A 21,343-nucleotide genomic window follows, 5' to 3' on the forward strand; every position below is an offset into this window, starting at 1 on the left:
TATCGCGAGAGAGTTCGACTCATGTAGAGTTGAGTTAGACTATTAGGCATAGTCTAAGGAAAGTGTCTGATTGGTAAAGCAGAAACTAGAGTTAGGGTGTGAGTTAGCTGGAAGCTTTATTTGACCCTAACATTGTTTCTTGGTTGTTGTTTTATATTTTCTCTCAGGATCCTAGTAGTGGTAGTGACTTAGACTCAGAGATTAGCTTGACCGGTACCCCTGTGGACCCTATTCCACCCTCTCCAGAGGAGCCTATATGTGTTAGTTCAGACCCAGAGGAGGACCCTTCTGAGAGTAGTGAGATCCCCATGCAGATTTCACCCTTGAGGCTTGATTCAGAGACCCACTACACCATAGATGGCCTACAGCAACACCTAAAAAATGTTACAACAGGCCAAAAAAATGTTACCATAGCCACCCAAAAGACCTAAGGTAACATAAAATTTAAGTTGCTTTTTTTTGAGTTACCTTTGGCCCCTAATGTAACATTTCCTTTGCCCTGGTGCAACATGGACTTTTGTGTTACAATAGACACCAAAGGTAACATCAATATATGTCTATAGTATCACACTATGTATGTTACCTTTGAACTTTGAATTTGCAAAAAAAATGGGGCCCACTTGTGGGCCAATATTAGGGACCACAAGTTGGCCCCATTTTTTTTATAATGATTTGTATTATATTAATTTGACAGAATTTGTTTGTAAATAGAACATATATACCATTAACATGTTTTTCATATGTAAAAAGCAATACTACATGAAATTATGCTATTCAAAATCGACAATCCCAAAATATCATTAAATACCATAAAATGTATTACATCCAAACCAACTCAAATATTCAAACCATCACATGTCTAAAACTACGACAACAACAATTATTTTAACTAAACAAAATAGTTCAGGTTCTTTATCAAACATTAGAAAAAAAAGATAAACTTAATAAAATAGTAACACTAGAAACTCTTCACATTCTCCTACAAGATCTGGAGCTTTAAAATTTAAGAACTGGTGTTGGTTTCATTTCTGAATGTTAATCTGACGCCTTCTTCAAATTTCATAGGAGAAAAGCCTAGCATTTGAATTAGTTTGCTGATGTCCATTGATATGTGAGCAGGGGACTTGACACCGCGATCAATCTGAAAAGTAAAGATTTAAATATCATATTTGTGGGAAGCAGAGGAAATCGATATCCAATTAGGTGAGTGTGATTGATTAAATGTTGTGTGCTTTCTGGAAAGGGCACAACTCGCACAAATGATTATACATAAGTGTAAACAATGATAAGATGACTGGGAAAGTAACTTTTGATTCAGGGTTCAGTGTTTATGGTAGACTTACTAATGATGCCGATATTGGTTTGAGTAATGAGCTTTTATAAACTCTAACAGCTGCCACTGTCTATGCCATTTGGAGCCGTGATAGTCTGTCTGGCCCCCCAACATTCAGAACCAGTTGCATTTCATTACATCCTGGACATAACACAAACATAATGTCATAACAAACATAAAGATAATAAAAGAATGAAACAATGGAAAATGGACCAATTGAATCATATGCACGAAGGTAAATCAGTGATGTTTTAGTGAATTGTGACTAAAATTCAATGCAAGTTATCCAGTAATCATGTGATACAACAGATTAGATTTATCATATGATGAACAGCATGGCCGATTCAATCTCTGATTATGAATAATTTATAATATAGTTTTTACTTTTATAACATGTGAAGGTAGAATATTTTCTCCCGGAAAGGTATATCTAAGTGTCCTCTTGCTGCAGCTAAAGGATATCGCAATCCAAATGGTATTTTGCAGAAACAACTTGAGCATGATATATTCATCAGCAAAACCTGATGCACTGAGATGATACTGGTGGGGTGTATATATTCCAGCTAAGCTTAATAAAATTGAACATAATTGATGAAATAATTAACTGATCTCATGATAATGATTGAAGAGAGCAGTACATTTTTTTAAAGGAAAACGTCACAGCAAACAAGTGCTGGAATTTTCTTTCATGAATAAAACACAACAAAAATTGTATCAAAGGGAATGGTACAAGTGTAAATACATGATTGAAGAAGACTGGATTTCAGAAATCGAAATAACACTTCCTTCTGATATTTATGTCAGTATATTTGACTGTTAGTTTATCGACAATCCTAGTTAGCATTTTGCAGTTTTAGACTAAGAATGTTGAGATGTTGATCTGTAAAAGCAGATGGATTGAGCTGATGATATTAATAGGTTGCATATAGCATTAAGGTAAGATTTCAACAGTTAAAACTTATATTGTAAAGGGATCACTACTAAAGAACTTCTGAATCGTCCGAATATATGGAAAAGACTATTTATGATAACTCCCAATTATGCTTATCTTAGTTATTACACAATTAATTAATATCAAATGTTAAGGAAACGGGTCAGACTTTGTTTAAGGTATAATGGGTCAGACTTTCAATTTGGCACGACAGAAATACCCGGGGACTACCAATATTGATTGATTAACAAACTAGAGAAACTGGAGCATAACAGCAAGGAAAGTCATGTGAGGAGTTATATGTAAATGTACCTGGTATCATTTGTTTCATTTGGCGTTGGACAGAAGGAAATGAGATAGTTGGCAGCACTGTCACATATGAAAGCGCCGACCTTATTATCATAGACATAACTGTACGCCGTGGGACACGCCTTTTTGAACACGTTAGCGTAGTTTGAAGCCTTACACTTATCAGGTGAACTGTAGTTGCCGGTACAACAATACTGAGGATCACCAAAAGCCACGCAAGCACTCTTACAAGCCACCCCTTCCCCGTCCGAACTTATCTTTAGCTCGGATGGACACACGCTGTTGACGTCCATACTACACTCTGTCCTTGAATAGTTGAGTCCACCTAATGGGGAGATCATGATCGGCAAGTTATAACCATCAACCATGCTAATGTCAAAGAAATCCCTTCCACCAGAACCATCGATCGAGAACTCAGCTAGAGTTGCTCCCCCTACAGATCTACTGCCCGTACATTCCAGCCTACAGGAACCACAATCGCCCGTGAGGCAAGTGAAGTTTCCAAAAGAGTCTTTGACACATTGAGTCCTACCATAGAACCAACCGGTCCAAGAGGATGGTATATTGATGGTTGTAGTTTCGCCTTTCCGAAGTTTAACTAGTGGTTGGAACATGAGTAGCGGTGTTGGATTTAATGTCAGGCCATACTGTCTGGTTACATCTGTTAAGTAATGTTACTGTTGCGGATGAAACTACTCCTGTAAAATCAAATTATATACACCAGGTTATACACATGATGTATAGAACAGCTTGTAAAGTTGATCAAGTACAAATTTGTTACCTGAAATTAGTAGATGTGGAATCAAGAAAGCCAAAAGGGAGATTGATGAGCAGACTACTCTGGACATTTGGTTTTGTATTAATAATATGTCAGATTTTTCAGTCATACAAAAGAAAGGGACCAAGATTATCCAAAAGATTTGTTACAATCATTATGTAATTAGTTCGAATTCTCAGTTGATTATGAATAATTTATCATATTATAAAAGTGATGGCTATATTGAGACAAGGTTGAAAACAATCAATACACATGAAGACACTAAGTTGAACTATGTAATAGCAACAATTCAATATTTCAACAGAATACAAATAATATCAAGCTATGATCATTATCCCCGACGTGAAGGGCTATCATTTAGAAATAATATCTAGCTATGATCATTATCCCTGAACTGAAGCTTAGATTCAAATCGCAACTGATCAAACTTCAAGAAAAGCAATTTTAAAAGAACAAGAAGCCCATGATATATAACAAATAGAAGTACTGTGATCATTAAATTAACAATAAAACAAACACACTAAAAGCTTCGAACAACATTATGGTACAAGAAGACTGTAAAGAAATTACCATGGTTGAATCCTACATGATATGCCCTTGGAAAAGTGATTACAAAATCGCCTGGGTTCTGAACTAACCTAAGAATTAAAATCATAATATATTAAAATCATTAATTTCCTTATTAGATTTTGTAGTCTTACTTGCCGAATGTGACATATCAGCGGCTGATTTTGAGGGGAACATGATAGCCCAATTTAGTTTATATAACATAAACTTGATATATAAACATAAGTTCACACAAGCACAAGTTCACTTACAATATTCAATTCAAGCTCACACACTGAGAAACTACATAAAACATATAAAAAGAGATGGAATACCTTGATGTAGAATCGTAAATTAAGCCCAAGCTCTGAATTAGACCCAAATCAAACCAAACTAACCCTGGAAAAAAGATAAACCAATTAATTTGAGAATTTAACCAAAAAAACAAATCACAAAACCCCTAATTCAAATAAAAACCCTAGTTTTCTTTAAAACTTGAACCCGCAGACCCATACGCATCGATTTGTAAAAGTTTAACTCTGAATTGAATAAAATCGACTTTATTATACCCTTAATGTAGAGAATGGCGGAGAGAGAGCAGGAGGGAACTAGATGAGAGAGAGAGAAGAGTAGTGAGAGAGAGATCCAGAGGAGAAATAGAGTATATTGACTTTTCGAAATTTTTTAATGTACCGCCTGTTTGACAAAAATTGACGCTTCCCCAAATTTTAGCCAAATTTTAGCCGCCTTGTTCAATTTACCTCATATTTTGTTTTTAACTTTTTTTAAATAAATTATTATCATAATAAATTGTAACTAAATTATTTAAAAATAATGTCACTACCTACAATTTATAAACTCAAACAGCAAATTAATTTATATCAAAATTAGTTAAATTTAAAATTAAATAATATGATTAATTTATTTTATATTTTTTTAAAGATAAATTTTTATATATTAATAATATAATGTTAATTTAATATTTAAAACAAAATAATCATTATTCACTTATTTCAAAAAAGTAACATTTTTAAATTATTACTTAAATATAATGTAAAATTAAATAATTTAAATTCACATATTTTAAATATATCTTATTATTTTGTAAAATGATAATATTTTATTCATTAATACCCTATGGTAACACATCTTAAAATATGTTGCAGTGTGTAACATTTTCTATCTATGGTAACATGTTGAAAAGGCTATGGTAACATCAAATGTGCGATGTTGCAGTAGACAAAAATAAGCATAGCTAATGTAACATTAAATTGTAACACTCATGATCAAACTATTGCGATAGGCCATCTATGGCGTAGTGACCCCTGCCCCTGAGCCAGAGTCGGAGATGCCTAAGACTGTTCCTGTCAGTATTGGTGGCAAGTTAGCCCAGGACCGAGACTTTGTCTACTCCCGCATTCCTCAGTTGGGAGCTTTGGTAGATAGGTTGATTCGAGACTCTAGGCAGAGGACCTCAGTGGTGGTGGAGGAATGGAGAGCTAGGATTCAGTTGGTGGAGCAGGTTGCCAGGAGGGGATTGGATGAGGGGCCATCCACTAGTGATGCTGATGCTGAGGCCCGGAGGCTGCATAAGATCATTCACTGGATGTTGGTTGTATTGAGAGAGATCCTAGATGATTAGACGGGACTGTTGGTTGAGCCCGTAGATTGTTGTTGTTTTCAGCGCCGGTAGGCTTTGGGATACTTGGTCAGATGCCGGGATCCCTTTTTCATTTATCTTGTTGTATTTCAGACCAGTGTAGTAATAGTAGTAGTTGGAAGTTAGGGGTAGATAGGGGGATGTTTTCCAGTTTTTCCTCTGTTTAACCCTGCTATTTATTGTACCTTGTTTCAGAACCTTAAAATCCAGAATATTTCCTATGTAACCCTTGATTTAAATAAATCTATTATCTTGCTTTCCTTTGTGCACCTTGTTTATCTTATAAACTGTTCTCAATGCCATGTTTTAAATACAACCATGTTTTCGTACAACCATGTCTAAAGATCGTAAAACCCTATTCCGTGCCATGATAAAACAACACTGATATGAGAATTATGTAGTAATAGGATTGCATGTGCAAATTGGTAAAACTTAAAACCCACAAAAGAGATTTCATAAAAATTGTTGTTATATATGCCATGCTATCGTATTGCTAAGTAATTGCTCAATCAGGTTTGTAAGAAATGGCCAACTCACCAGATCACCAAGAAGAAGAAATTCCCACCCAAGACCCAGAAATAAACCCAGAAACCACTTTGATGAGCAGACTTGCTCAGATTTTGCAACAACCTGTGGCCCCAAAAGTTGGAAATTTCAAGCACTTTTAATCTGTTCACCCTCCAGAGTTCTTAGGTTTGCCAGATCCGATTAAAGCACAGTCGTGGTTGAGAGAGATGGAAAAAGCCTTTGAGCTAGCCGAAGTTAAGGACGATAAGAAAGCTCAGTACGCAAGTTATTACTTGAGGGATGAAGCAAGTTTCTGGTGGGAGTCTTCTAAGGCGTTGTTGGAAGGCAAAGACTTATCTTGGGAGAAGTTTACTGAAATGTTTTTGGAAAAATATTTGCCAAGTTATATGCAAGATCAGTTGGAGATGAAATTTTTGGATCTTAGACAGGAGGAAATGTCGGTAGCAGAATATGAGGTGAAGTTTTCGGAGTTGGCAAGGTTCGTGCCAGAATACGTGAATACTGAAGCAAAGAAGGCTAAGAGGTTCCAGCAGGGACTTAAGCCGTGGATTAGGAGTCAAATAGCGATGTTAGAGATCAAGAACTATGCTGCTTTGGTTCAGAAGGCAATGATAGTAGAAGGTGAGCGGGAAGCTGCTCGAAGAGAAAATGAAGGAAGAAAGAGGAAGTTTGAAAGCTCTGAGCAAGAGCAAGGAAGTTTCAAGTTCAGAGGAAAGTTTGGAAAGAATGGTGGAGGTCAGAACAAAAAGTTTCAGAAGTTTAGATCCGGGAATGGAGCTCAGAAGAACCGTTTCCAGAAAGCTGGACAACCGGGAAAGGATAGCAGGCCCCAGATGCAAGAATGCAGGAACTGTGGAAAGAGACACCCGGGGAGGTGTAATAAGCTGGATATAACATGTTTTAAGTGCAACCAGAAGGGGCATTATTCTTCAGAATGTTCAAATGAAATAAGGAAGCCTGATTTGGCTTGTTTCAAGTGTGGCAAGGTAGGCCATATGGATAGAAATTGCAAGGAGCCTGTGCAGAAGGCTAATGTTCTCAGAATTGCTGGACCGCCGTCTCTCCCAGCACCATCAGCTCAACCCAGAGCTAGGACCTTTAACATGTCAATGAAAGATGCGGTGCAAGATGTGGACGTGGTAGCATGTATGCTTGTTATAAACTCAGTAGAAGTAAAAGTTTTGATGGATTCTGGAGCAACCAGATCTTTTATTTCTGAAGGCATTCTTGATAAGTTAAATTGTGTTGCGTACCCTCTAGAGCCTAATTTGATTATAGAGGTAGCAAATCAAGAGAAAGTTGTTGTTAATAAGATTTGTCCCGATTGTGATGTGTCTATAGAAGGTCGGCACTTTTCTGCTGACTTAATTCCTTTTAAGTTAAGAGAATTTGAGGCTGTTCTAGGAATGGATTGGTTGTCAAATCATGAGGCGCAAATAGAGTGTAAAAGTAAGAAAGTGAAGTTAAAAATCAAGGATGGTGAGGAAGTGATATTTAAAGGAAAGAGGCAAGAGAAGAAATTTCTAACGGTTATTGAGGCGAGAAGATTAATGCGTCAAGGATGCGAAGTTTATTTGGCTCATGTCGTGGATGTGGAGAAAGAATCTGTAAGGATCGATGATATTCCGGTAGTAAGAGATTTTCCGGACGTGTTTCCTGATGAATTGCCTGGACTACCACCAGACAGAGAGATCGAGTTTACGATTGAATTGGCTCCTGGTACGGAACCAGTGTTGAAAGCTCCCTATCGCATGGCGCCGGTTGAAATGAAGGAATTGGCAGCCCAGTTGCAAGAATTGTTGGACAAAGGAGTAATCTGACCGAGTGTATCCCCGTGGGGCGCACCGGTGTTGTTTGTAAAGAAGAAGGATGGAAGTATGCGATTATGTATCGATTACCGTGAACTGAATAAGTTGACGATCAAGAATAAGTACCCTCTACCGCGGATCGATGACTTGTTTAACCAATTGAAAGGAGCTTCGTGTTTCTCAAAGATTGATTTAAGATCTGGGTATCATCAACTAAAGATCAAAGCGGAAGATATACCCAAGACAGCGTTCCGAACAAGATACAGACATCATGAGTTTTTGGTGATGGCATTTGGCTTGACGAATGCGCCAGCTGCATTTATGGATCTTATGAACAGAGTGTTCAAGCAGTATTTGGACAAGTTCGTGATTGTGTTTATTGACGATATACTTATTTATTCCAAAACGGAGGAAGATCATAAGGAGCAATTGAGGATTTCCTTGGAAATTCTGCGAAAAGAGAAGCTGTATGCAAAGTTTTCAAAGTGTGAATTTTGGCTAAAAGAAGTGCAATTTCTTGGTCATGTAGTTAATAAAGAAGGAATTAAAGTGGACCCAGCTAAGATAGAAGCTGTAATGAATTGGGAAAGACCCAAGACTCCGACGGAAGTCAGAAGTTTTCTGGGATTAGCCAGATACTATATAAGATTTGTGCAAGATTTCTCAAAGATCGCAGTTCCATTGACAAAATTGACGAGGAAGAATGAGAAGTCTGTTTAGACAGAAAAGTGTGAGGAAAGTTTCCAAGAGTTGAAGAAGAGATTGGTAACCGCCCCTGTGTTGGTATTACCAGATGATAAAGGTGAATTTGTGATATTCAGTGATGCTTCCTATAAAGGACTTGGATGCGTGTTAATGCAACACGGGAAGGTGATAGCATACGCGTCAAGGCAACTCAAACCGCACGAGCAAAAGTATCCAACGCACGATTTAGAATTGGCAGCAATAGTGTTTGCCCTTAAGATTTGGAGGCATTATTTGTACGGGGAAAAGTGCGAGATTTATACGGACCATAAGAGCTTAAAGTATATCTTTACTCAGAAAGAACTGAATATGCGACAAAGAAGGTGGTTGGAATTGATCAAAGATTATGATTGCGCGATAAACTATCATCCTGGAAAGGCAAATGTGGTAGCCGATGCTTTAAATCGAAAGGAAAAGTTGAATATGTTAACGTCATCAGAAGAATTAATCAAGGACTTTGAAAAGATGGAAATAGTGGTGCAGACTCCAGAATGTGGAGGTGAAGCCATTTATGCAATGCTGTTTCAACCTGAAATTTTGGAAAAGATTAGATGCTGTCAAGAGCAAGTGATGAATCGCGAAAGGAATAAGTTGACGGGAGAAGAAATTAAAGCTCAAAAGGATGGAAAAGGGATATACCGTGTTAACTCACGTATTTGGATACCTGATGTTGTGGAACTAAAGCACGAGATTTTGCAAGAAGCGCATAACTCGAGATTTTCAATTCACCCTGGAAGTACGAAGATGTACCAGGATTTGAAAGGAAATTTTTGGTGGCCAAACATGAAAAAGGAAATTGCAGAATGGATAAGCAAATGTTACACGTGCCAAAGAGTCAAAGTGGAACATCAAAGGCCAAGTGGATTGCTTCAGCCATTGGACATACCTGAATGGAAATAGGAACATATCGCAATGGATTTCGTGGTAGGATTACCTAAAACCAAGTCTAATCATGATGCGATTTGGGTGGTAATTGATCGACTGACAAAGTCAGCACATTTCTTGCCGATAAACGAAAGGTTTTCATTAGAGAAGCTGGTCAAAATGTATCTGGATGAAATCGTGATGCGTCACGGAGTTCCTGTATCTATCCTGTCTGATAGAGATCCAAGGTTTAATTCGACATTTTGGCGACAATTCCACGATCATTTGGGAACGAAATTGAAAATGAGTACGGCATATCATCCGCAGACAGACGGACAAAGTGAAAGGACAATTCAGACAATTGAGGATATGTTGCGAACCTGCGCAATAGATTTCAAAGGAAATTGGGACGACCATTTGCCCTTAGTTGAGTTTTCCTACAACAACAGTTATCATGCAAGTATTGGCATGCCGCCTTATGAAGCGTTGTATGGAAGAAAGTGTAGATCCCCTACTTATTGGGATGAAGTTGGTGAGCGCAAGTTAATTGGCCCCGAGCTAGTGCAGCAAACGAAGGAAAAAGTTGAAATGATACGAAAGAGACTAATTGCAGCTCAAGACCGATAGGCAAAGTACGCGAATCAAGAGCGGAAAGATGTGCAATTCAAAACTGGAGACAAGGTCTTGTTGAAGATATCTCCTTAGAAAGGTTTAACTCAATTTGGAAAGAAAGGAAAGCTAAGTCCAAGGTACATTGGACCATTTGAAGTATTGCGACAAGTTGGGAAAGTGGCGTATGAATTAGCGCTACCGCCGCAAATGCAACATCTGCACAATGTATTTCATGTATCTCTCCTGAAGAAGTATAATGCTGATGCGAGCCATGTGATCGAGTTGGAACCAGTAGAAATCCAACCAGATTTGTCCTATGTGGAACAACCAGCGCGAATTTTGGATCGAAAAGAAAGGACGCTTAGAAATAAAGTTGTACCTCTAGTTAGAGTGTTGTGGAGAAATCCACTAGTCGAGGAATCGACCTGGGAATTAGAAAGCGAAATGAAAGAAAAGTATCCCCATCTATTTGCTTAGATTAGATTCTGGGGACAGAATCCTTTTAAGGAGGGTAGATTGTAACGACCGAGAATTTTGCGTCGTAATTAAGAAAGTAAAGTATGTGTTATGTGATGAGATTATGTGATTAAGTGGCGATTATTTATCTTATCTGTATACTAGAGTTAAGGAGCGTGGATAAAAACGTTCCAATTTAAAGAGTCAGCTTAAAAGTCAAGCTGTGGTTTCGGGCCGTCAGGTAGAACGGAACCCGTCCTAGTATGAAAATTAAATAATATAAAATGTGAATTATATGTGAAGTAAATGAATGAAGTATTTCGTCTTAAGAGACGTGTTTATTGGCAAAGATAATGAGAAGCGTATTCAAAACGCTGAGCGTCGGGCCGTCAGGCTGAACGTGACCTGAGTCGTTATGTGACTATATATTAGAGAATAAAGATTAAAGAGGGATAGATTAAAGAGGGATAGATTCTATGATCAGACCTGAGTCGTTATGTGACTATATGTGTGTGATTGCTTGACTGTGTGCATGATTATATGTTCTGTGTTAATTTCTGTGAATTTTAAAGGAATTATGTGATTTACATAAGGGTTTATTTAACCTTCGTGCATTTTTATAAAATCATCTGAGATGGATAAAAACATGGGATTCGTTCTGTTATCTTCGTAGAGGTCTTAGAGACTTTTTAAAAATGATAAGTGAATTTAATTGTGGGTCTTTGCATTTTTAAATTGATTTTATGTGGAAAAGGTATTTATTAAAGCGAGTTTGCGAAATTCATATAAAATCAACCGCTCGCTCAAATTCTTATTATGAGTAATGGATGAAAAGCTAATTTCGAGACCTACGTGTTAAAATTGTCATTTTCAATAATTCTCGACTTTCCGAGAGAGAAATATTTTTATTTTGAATTTTGTTACATTTGAGTAAAAAGAGAAACAAAATGCAAATTAAAAAGGGAGTTATTAGATTACCATTTTGCCCTTGTGTTGGTGGAGTATAAATTACTCCTTCCTCCCCATTTTCTTCTTTCTTTTCCGTGCACTCACTCTTTTCTCTCCTCTTTTTCTTTCACTCTCTCTCTCTCACTCGAACAACTCTCTCTCGGCTCTCTCTTCAATTTCTCTCGGTATACCTCCTTTTTCCTTGATCAAACTTATCAATCATCCCTAATTCTTCTTGATAAACACTTATGTGTAGGTAGAAGTGTGTGCATGTGTGTATTGGTGCTTGCATGCCGAAGTGTGTGTGTGTTTTTGGGTTCGGTTGTGAGCCAAGAACCGAGGGCTTGCTTGATTAGTTCGTATCCTATGATTATTGGGCTGAAATCAGTTTGCATGTGGTGTTGATGCATTTCTTTTGAGAAATCGGGGGTTTCGTGGTTGGACACCCTCGAATGAGGGCACCACCGTGAAGCCACCGCCACCGGTGATGAACTCCGATGAACCGGTGGTGAGCTATGATGTTAAAAGCTGAGCTCTAGAACCTTAAGATCACTTATTTATGTTTGCATGTGGTATTTTGATTAAAAGGCCGAATGGCCCTTACTATTTTAAGGAAATCAAGTTGATTATATTGAAATGCATGAGTCATTGATTTGATGTTGAAATATAGGTGGATTTGTGATTCAAGAATTAAGAATATCAAGTTACATGATTGTTTTTGAAAAAGGCCGAATGGTTTTAATCTTTAAGGTTGTTTGATTTGAATTAACTTGTTTAAAATGATGAGGGATTGTTATTAGATTAAAAAGGAATGAAAATATTGTTGCATGCTAAGTTTAGGTTCGAATTTTTGTGTTAATAAGAAAGGAAATTGATTTTTGTTGGATAATCTTGGTAAACACTAAGTATAAATGGACTAAAAGTGATTGCATGTTAGTTTTAAAAAGGATCAAGATGTGCATGTCAATGATTTGTCCTTGGGATGTGAATTTGAGTTATTGCCGAATGAAATTGAGTAAAAATAGATTAATTTGATGAATGAATGGATGTATGTTGTAATTTAGATGAAAATCAATTGTGTTAAGGAACTTAGTTGGCTTACGTGATAAAGATAAAGTGTTTGATATTGTGCTAAGTTAACATTGAATTGCATGTGAGCATGTATGTATGTTTTGGTTCGAATGGTTGTTGATCAAGAAAATGGTGCTAGTTTAAATGTGGAATCATGTTAGAACTAAAGTTGTATGGTGTAATTTTGAGAAATTTGATTGTATATGTATAATTATGGTTCGGATTTCTATGATTAAAAGAAAGGAGAGTGGTTCTTTAAAGGTTGTTAATTGAGATACGTGTTTATGTGAATTAAAGTGAGTATTTGATTGATTTTATGGTGGGTATTTGCAATAAGGCCGAATAGGCCATAAGAAATAAAGGTCAAAACTTGATTTTGGTAATTGAAAGAATGATTGAGTGTTATAGGTGAAAATCTTTGATTTTGCTTGATGTTTTGTTTTGAATTAAGGAATAAAAGAAAAGGGAATTAAGTCGATTGATAAAAGTGATAGTATGCACGTAAATGTTTGGTTGAAAATGTGTCTAGTACTCGTAAAAGAGTAGTGTTAGTGTGATTTGAGAAATAGCCTAGGTCAAGCGAGTACGCTTTGATTGCTAGGTATATAAGGATATAAAAACTACGAGAAAGAATTGTGCTATGTGTTATGTGCTGTGTGCTTATTTGTATAAGCTATACTCGTATAGTTCGAGTCAAAAATATAATCGAGTTATCGTATAGAGTGATCGTTCCGGGAACGAGAGTTGGAAATCTAATTAAGATTTCTGGTTTTATTGTAGATTCGGAGCGTGAGGGCATTCGGGCTAGGAAAGGGAAAAGTATATTAGGTGGCAGTAGTTCAACTCTCAGGAAAGCAATTTCAGGCAAGTAACTCTGATTACTTGTGTAAATGATTATAAAGGAAATGTTGTTCATACCATGTAGAGTATTGAACTGTTAAAGTATGAAACCCTTGCTTTATGAAACCCTGATATTGATTTGAAGTACCCTTTGTTCTTGATAACCTGTTATTGATAATCCTATTGATCTCACCCGTTGATAATCTGCCTTTCTGTTCAAGTTTCCTATAATGCCATGATCATATTGAACCTTTAATTATCTTGGTTAACTCTGTTTAATGATACCCTGTTTCTCTTGATCGCCCTAATGATCCCTAAGTTATTTCTGATCCTTCAAATTTAGTACCTTATTAACCTTGATACAGAATTCTTGAGAATTATTCCTTGCGTATCTTTGATTCACTCCCTGAACTTTGTTTCTTTAAAAATCTGAATTAAAAATGAGTTTCGACTTGAAAGAGTCCGAATGATTTCAAAGGCTTGGTAATGATAAAATGAATTTTAGAAAACCTATTATTTTCCAGCTCAAGGTTTTCCAAATGAATTCCTGATGGATTGGATTGAGACGTAAGAGGCTAGTGGGACTAGTCCAGTCATGGTAAGAGGCTAGTGGGACTAGTCCAATTTAAGGCTGAAATTATACCGAATGGTACCTTAAAGACCGGAATGGAGGTCGATACGGGCTGATCACCCGTATATAATGAAATGGAAAGATAAGTGATCCAATCAAGGGTTCTAAATGATTATTTAAGAAAAGGAACTGAAGCTTTTATTCAGTAAATTGATTTTTGGAAATGAAAATGGTTTATACTGTTTTGAAAAGAGTTGATTATGTTATTGTGGAGCTTAGAGCTCTGATTCCTGAAATTGTTGATCATATGAATGATTCTATATCTTGAAATACTGTTGCTTTCCTCTACCGAAAGATCTATTTTGATCCTATAATGATTTGTGTTGAATGTCGGTTTTCATCCTGTTTCGAGCCTTGTTTCTTGAAAGCCCATTTATTCTTCAGATACCTTTCCTTATCTCAAAGAAAAAAAAATGAATATACGGAAATCTGCCACCTAGATTAGCTAAAACAGAATGCCCTAGTTTGTTCAAAGCATATTGAGAATTATTATTGTAGAACTGCTATTTAGTTACTTGCTGAGTTTTATACTCATTGTTTTGTCTTAATCTAACCATGGCAGTTAAGCAAGAAGATGGCCAGGCTTAGGCGCACTGCTCGTAAGAGCGTACCTGGTGGTCCCTACCGTGTTGAGGGCTTCCAGTTGCCAGAGCAGGTAGTACAGGTTATGAGTGAGCTCGCGCCTAGTAAAGAGGTGTTTAAAGATACAATGGGTTATCTGTCGGTTTCCAGCCGGAATCGATATTGATTATTTAATAATATTTTGGGTTTGTAAGTTATATTCGGTGATTGGTAGTTGTAATCTTGTCTCATACTTTATCCTGTTGATCCTGTTAGTAGTTAATCGGGGTTTATGCATATTTAATTAGTAGATTAGAGGTGTGTGAGTCCTCATTTCCTAACCCCGAGATTGAGGTCGTCACACATATCCCAATGTTTTTCCAATGTTGCCATCTCCATAAGAAACACTTGGGCCAACCTTCTCCACAAAGTCTGATAACAGGGCTTTATTTCCAGTCATATGTCATGAACATCCACTGTCCAGAACTAGGATGTTTTTCCTGTTGCCCTTTAACTCAGCAGCTTCAGTACTGCTTTCAGTATTTGCCATATCAGCATTTGCCATCAAGGCATAGTTCTCCTCACTTTCAGAATCTGAGGTGTCTGTCCAGCTTTTCTTCTTTGTGACAAGAGCCTTGCCTTTGTCACTCTTCACTTTCTTGCAATCAGGAGATATGTGGCCTTTCTCACCACAGTTGTAGCATTTGACATTTGTGTAATCTCCTCTGTCAGACTTTCCTCCGTTGCCTTCAGATTTTCTGAAATTCTTCTTATCAGAACTTGCACCTTTCCTGGAAAACTTCTTTCCCTTCCTGAACTTCCTGTATGCAATCTTTGTGATTCCTTTCACCATAAGAGCACACAGCTTCATCATCTCTTCATCAGCATCTGTCTCAGGCAAGCTTTCAGATTCTGAGTCATCATCACTATCAGAACTTGATGACTCGGTATCAGACTTTGTGAAGGGTGCTTTACCCTTGCCTTTCCTTAAGGTGGCTGTCTTGGGAGATTCTTCTTCTGCCTTAAGAGCAACTGTTCTTGTATTTCCTCTTTTCCTCTTGCTTTTTTGTTCCATCTCAAGTTCATGAGTCTTGAGCATCCCATAGATTTTATTAAGAGTCGTTTCATCAAGATTATAGTTGTCTTTTATAGTTGTTGCCTTCAAATCCCAGCTTTCAGGAAGAGCTAACAGGAATTTAAGGTTTGAATCTTCAAGACCATACTCCTTATCAACCAGTGACAAATCATTCAAGAGTTTGACAAATCTATCATATAAATCAGTCAATGACTCATTAGCCTTTAAGTCAAAGTGTTCATACTCTTGAGTGAGTATTGTCTTCCTGTTCTTCTTGATCGTATCAGTTCCCTGACATCTTGTTTCCAAGGCATCCCATATCTCCTTTGCAGTTTTACAGTTTATTACCCTGTTTGACATTACATTATCAATGGCACTATGCAGTAAGTGTCGTACCTTCGCATCCTTAGCAATTGATGCGATATCTTCAGCAGTGTAGTCACTCTTCTCCTTTGGTACAGACTTTGCTGCTTCACCTGCAACTGCAACAACGAGTTTTATTGGATTGTGAGGTCCTTCCTTGATTCTATCAAAATATTCTGGATCTGTAGCTTCCAGAAACATAGTCATCCTCACCTTCCATATGGGATATTCAGATGGTTTCAATATGGGAACTCTAATAGCCTCATATCGGCTATGGATTTGTGTCTTTGAAGGTTCTTCAGTTTTGGTGGGCTTAGTTGGAGTTTCTACTTCAGACATGATTGTTTTTGGATCTTAAACTGTTTGTGTGTTAACAGATAGGCTCTGATACCACTTGTTAGGTCACACACACTGTAGAGGGGGGGGTGAATACAGTGTATAGCACAATCAAATCGAATTCTAATAACACAAGTAACAGAAACCAGACTTTATTCAAAGCAATAAACTCTGTTACAATGCAGAACTGTCCTCTCTCAGTGATGAACAAATATCACGAGAGCTGCTAGGGTTATAATAAATAATATTCTCGATAATGATAACACTTATAGTGTAAACCCTATGTCTGTGTTTATATACTACACAGTTACAAGATAATCGCTAATTGATATGTAATATAATTCTGCTTCCTAAAATATATCAATCAGATATCTTTTCTTCCAAGTATTCCATTCTTTACAGAATTCCTTCCTCATGCATATCTCTTCTTACATTTGTCTTGATCTTCTCTTCAATCAATTAGCCGCCTTCCTTATCTGAACGTTTCCTTTAAGTCCTGATATTATCTTCTGATAAATATCTCCTGAACCTTAAGTATTGATGACTTAAGTTCTGACTTCAGTATAAGTGCTGATTTCAGTTAAGTACTGATTTTTCCTGTTTAAGTAAGATCTGAAAACTAAACATAAATCGTATTAGTCATGACATTATCAAATATATCTAACAAAGTTCAAACCATGTATTTTTATCATATCTCCTGGTATATTACAAGAGCAAGTTAATACTTTTCTTCCACTTTATTTGATTTACAGGTTAAGCGCAGGTTAGGGGCTTTCAGTTTTTAATCAGAGAGAACATTTTTGCTCTGGTAAATTTGGACCTTGTTTGTCCCTAATTATACCTGTCTGCTTATGTTCAGATTAACCCATCAATTCATACTAATCAGAAAACGCTACTAAAATAGATATTATACTTATAACACTCCTCTATCTTGCACTTGTGAACCAAATTAATGTCATGTTTTTTTATGTTTTCTTCCATAGATCGTTACTCATGTGTATAGTATTTTAACAGGGTTGTTTCCAAATATAGTGTTTTTCAGGTTCGTACTTGCTCTCAGAAGAAGGTGGCCTTCACAATCAGACTGGCGGTTTTAGTATAAAATCTATTTGTAGTCCTGATGGACACGCTTTAGGATGTGCATTTGAGGTAAGCCTTATTGCAGTAAGATTCTTTCAAGCTTTACCATGAATCCCATTATTGTTCTTCCCTTATCCATCTATGTACATGTGTGTGGTGTGTCCCAAAAAAATTCACGGGTTCCTTAAATCTTGACTCGGTGCATGATTACAATCACTATTGCATGCAACTTTATCTATGGCGATTGAAACACAAAAAACAGTTTGGATTAAGAATCCAAAAAAGTTGACAAGTAACAATGATTCTAAAGTTTAATCCATGGAAAAGTCATTTACATGTAGATATATCTCGAATCTGAAATGACTATAGTTAATGGTAGATGTAACATGATCAGCATTCTGGGATTTTCATAGTAGCATATTCAGGAAACTCTTGTAGTTGGATAAATTTTATGATTTGACAATGACACTACTGGACTTCAATTAGTGCTTCTTTTGGGTGATGGGCTTTCCAAGTTTGTCAAGTCTGAAGGCGATCTAGAATATATATCTCACTTATAAATTATTTTCGTCAAATTGAGCTAAGATAGTTTGGATTTTTTTAGTCAACCTAGATATTAAGCTTTGTTTAATCTGTGCAGTTTGTACAAGGGTCCGGTTCCTCTCTGGGGGCGTCAAATTCCATGTAAGTTCATGCATCTACTATACGTATATTCTTGTATGTAGTTGTTACCTAGGGTCGGTAGTAGAGCAGCTCCTAAGAGAATTTCAACTCCTCTGTTATGGCAGGGCTTGCAATAGACCACGCATTACACGGCCACAAGCTTCCTAGGTGGAAAATGATGACCAGACGCTTGATTAGTTCATTACTACTAGGTCAGAGCAGATGTAGGTGGGAGGCTAGAAACTGTGAAAAATGTAATTTATTTTAATAATAGATGTATTTGAGATTAGTGGTACACATTGAGATTTTATTTGTTGATCTTGAATTCAATTAGGATTTTATATATATGTATTTGTTGAGCATTGAGAATTAAGTTTTTTCAATTATGTGGTTAATACATTGTCTAATTACACTAAAAATATTTGTAAAAATTCAAATATTTGTTGGTAAAACATGTTTACTAAATCAGTAACAATTGACATCAGAACGTTTTAAAACCGATGTTTAATATACAAAGAGACATCATTTTTTTTATATCAAGAATCGATGTTAATTCATCTTAATAGCTTGTGTAATAGGGAATAAGACATCAGAAATCTTTTCAAAGCGTTGTGTAAGACAACTTTAGGCATCGGGTAAAAACCCATGTTTATGAAAAAATACATTTAACATCAGTCGTGAAGACATCAGTCCATTTTTACACACACGTCGGTTTTTAGCCAATGTTTAAGGTGTTTTTTCTAGTAGTGGATGTAGTCGTCTTAGATATCGTGCGGGAGATGCTTGAGCATTGGTTGACTCAAGTATCAGTTTGGAACAACATTGAAGTGTTATGTATTGATGTATTATTGATAATTATATAGATTAATAATACAAGTTAGGACATGGATTTTTTATGTCAAATATATTGTTGTGTGTGTACTCTGTATTAGTAGAATTGAATCTCGAATATGTGTGTTTTTCCTCCTAACAAATGGTATAAAGATTCGAGGTTCGAGGTTCATAAAAAATTAGGTTGGAGGAAAGTTTGAGGTTCAATTGGTATGATGGAGTACGTTGATGAATTTGCTGACAAAGTTACGGATGATATGGCGGTTGACTTGCACCGTGGATCAATTCATTTGGACTTGAGGTGGAAGATTGATGAGATCATTGCAATAGTTTCAATGGTTTGATGGCTGATCAACCAGTTGAAGAATTTGGATGATGCTCGTGATGTTCTTCAAAAGAGGCTAAACGATTGTGAAAGCAAGGACCAGGTGACTTAATGTTGAAAGGAGGCACTCGTGATTGATGCACGTGTTTTTGTGAATGTATATGCCGTTATGACAAAAAAATTATAGTTTGGAGTTAATGAAGGCCACTATATGGGTCTTATTGATTCTCAAAAGTTGGAAGAACGAGATGAAGAGATTCTTGTTCGAGAGGAGGCATTGGCGAACAGGCGTCGAAGGTTTGAAGGTGACTGTTAATTTAGTTGTGAAATTGTATTGGTTTGAATGGGAAGATTGTCGGGTTTAAACCCAATATATGATATGGGCTTGGTGATACAAGACATAATTGGATTGGGTAATAATTGTATGTGTTGACAATTATTATCATAATGAGATTGGGTAATAATTGTATGGGTAGACACTTATTATTATAATCAGATTAGGTTTATCTTGTTAGCTAAATTTGTGATGGCTATATATACATAATCATGTTATTGTTTTGATGTATGTTTAAGAGATGTAGCCGTCTTAGGTATCGTGCGGGAGATGCTTGAGCATTTGTTAGGAATATGTGTATTAGTTTGATGATAAGTTAAACAAAACACTTAAGTAGAAATCTAGTGTTTGTAGCCTCAACGGATAAGACCATTTTGGCTATCCGCTGAAGGAGTAGCTTTACTTAGAAATAAGTTTAGTATTGTAGCACATTTCATTCTCTGTATTTAAGTTGTAATTCTTAGATGTTGTGGGAAATTATCAGTCATGTTGACTACTAGTGGATATGCAAATAGGAGGGCTAATTGTAAATATTTCATGCCTTGTAATTTTGTATAAATGAAGTTGTATCAACTGATATTAAAGGCCTTCAACGGATGAGAAACAAAGCTTCAACGGATGTCTCTAAAGCTTCAACGGATAACATCCATCAACGGATGAGTGCTCCAACGGATAAAGCTTCAATTGCTAATGCATCAACGGATAAAGCTTCAACGGATAAAGATTCAATGGATAAAGCATAAACGGATGAAAGCTTCAACGGATGCTTTGTTCAATTAGCAGTTAATAGTGACAATTCATAAGCTAACAGAGGCACATGGGTTGACAGAGACAAACTGGAATGTGGCAGCCTCTAGGAGGAATCAAGAAAATGCAGCATTTCCATTCTGGTGCAAACAAGGAAGTATTCAAAGATTCACAGCTAAACTTAAATTGCACTGGATAGAGAAATGAAGAAAAAACATGTGAAGAATATTTTAATTGTATTCTACAGTTTTGTCTTCACTTGTAAACTTGGTGTTATATAAACCAAGTAGCAGCTAGTAATTAGAATGTGAATTTTCCAAAGCTGTTTAGAAAAATCCAGAGAGAAAATCATCTAGTTTGTACTAGGACGCAACTGTGATTTAATTCTTTGAGTCACAGATTTTCTGAAATAACACATCTCTGGTGGAACAACAAATCCACCAGAAAAGTTTTTAAGTCTATTGTGTTCTTTACATTTGTGTTTGAATATATATCTGTCTGCATTAGCTGAAAGCAATTCACACACACTTGTTCATTAAAACACATAGCCTAGAAACTGCTCAAAACTTGAAAAAGTTTTGAGATTTACATTCAACCCCCCTTCTGTAAATCTCATTATTAGTTCACTGGGAATAACAATTGGTATCAGAGCAAGCTCTTAACATACAAAGAGTTTAAAGATCTACTCTGCTAACATCATGAGTAAGAAGGATATTGGTGTAAAGATTCCAATCCTGGAAAGAGATAACTATCATCACTGAAAGGTGAAGATGCATTTACATCTTCTCTCTCAAGATGAAAGCTACATCAACTGCATTGAAAATGGTCCTCACATCCCTCACAAGGTGGCCACAGCTGCTACTGCAATAGTTGTTGTTGGACAGTCTATTCTCAAGCCAAAAGCAGAATGGACTGTTGAAGATATTGAAGAGGTTCACAAGGACAAGAAAGCCATGAACATTCTGTTTA

The 21,343-nt window shown here is 36.5% G+C and overlaps 1 pseudogene; it reads right to left on the reverse strand.

Moving 5' to 3' along the window:
• Window positions 1-1,467: 1,467 nt before the first annotated feature.
• LOC141664917 (thaumatin-like protein 1b) lies at window positions 1,468-3,421 on the reverse strand (annotated as a pseudogene).
• Between the last annotated feature and the right edge of the window lie 17,922 nt (window positions 3,422-21,343).

Source organism: Apium graveolens, chromosome 6 (assembly GCF_009905375.1).
Source record: "Apium graveolens cultivar Ventura chromosome 6, ASM990537v1, whole genome shotgun sequence".
NCBI lineage: Eukaryota > Viridiplantae > Streptophyta > Magnoliopsida > Apiales > Apiaceae > Apium > Apium graveolens.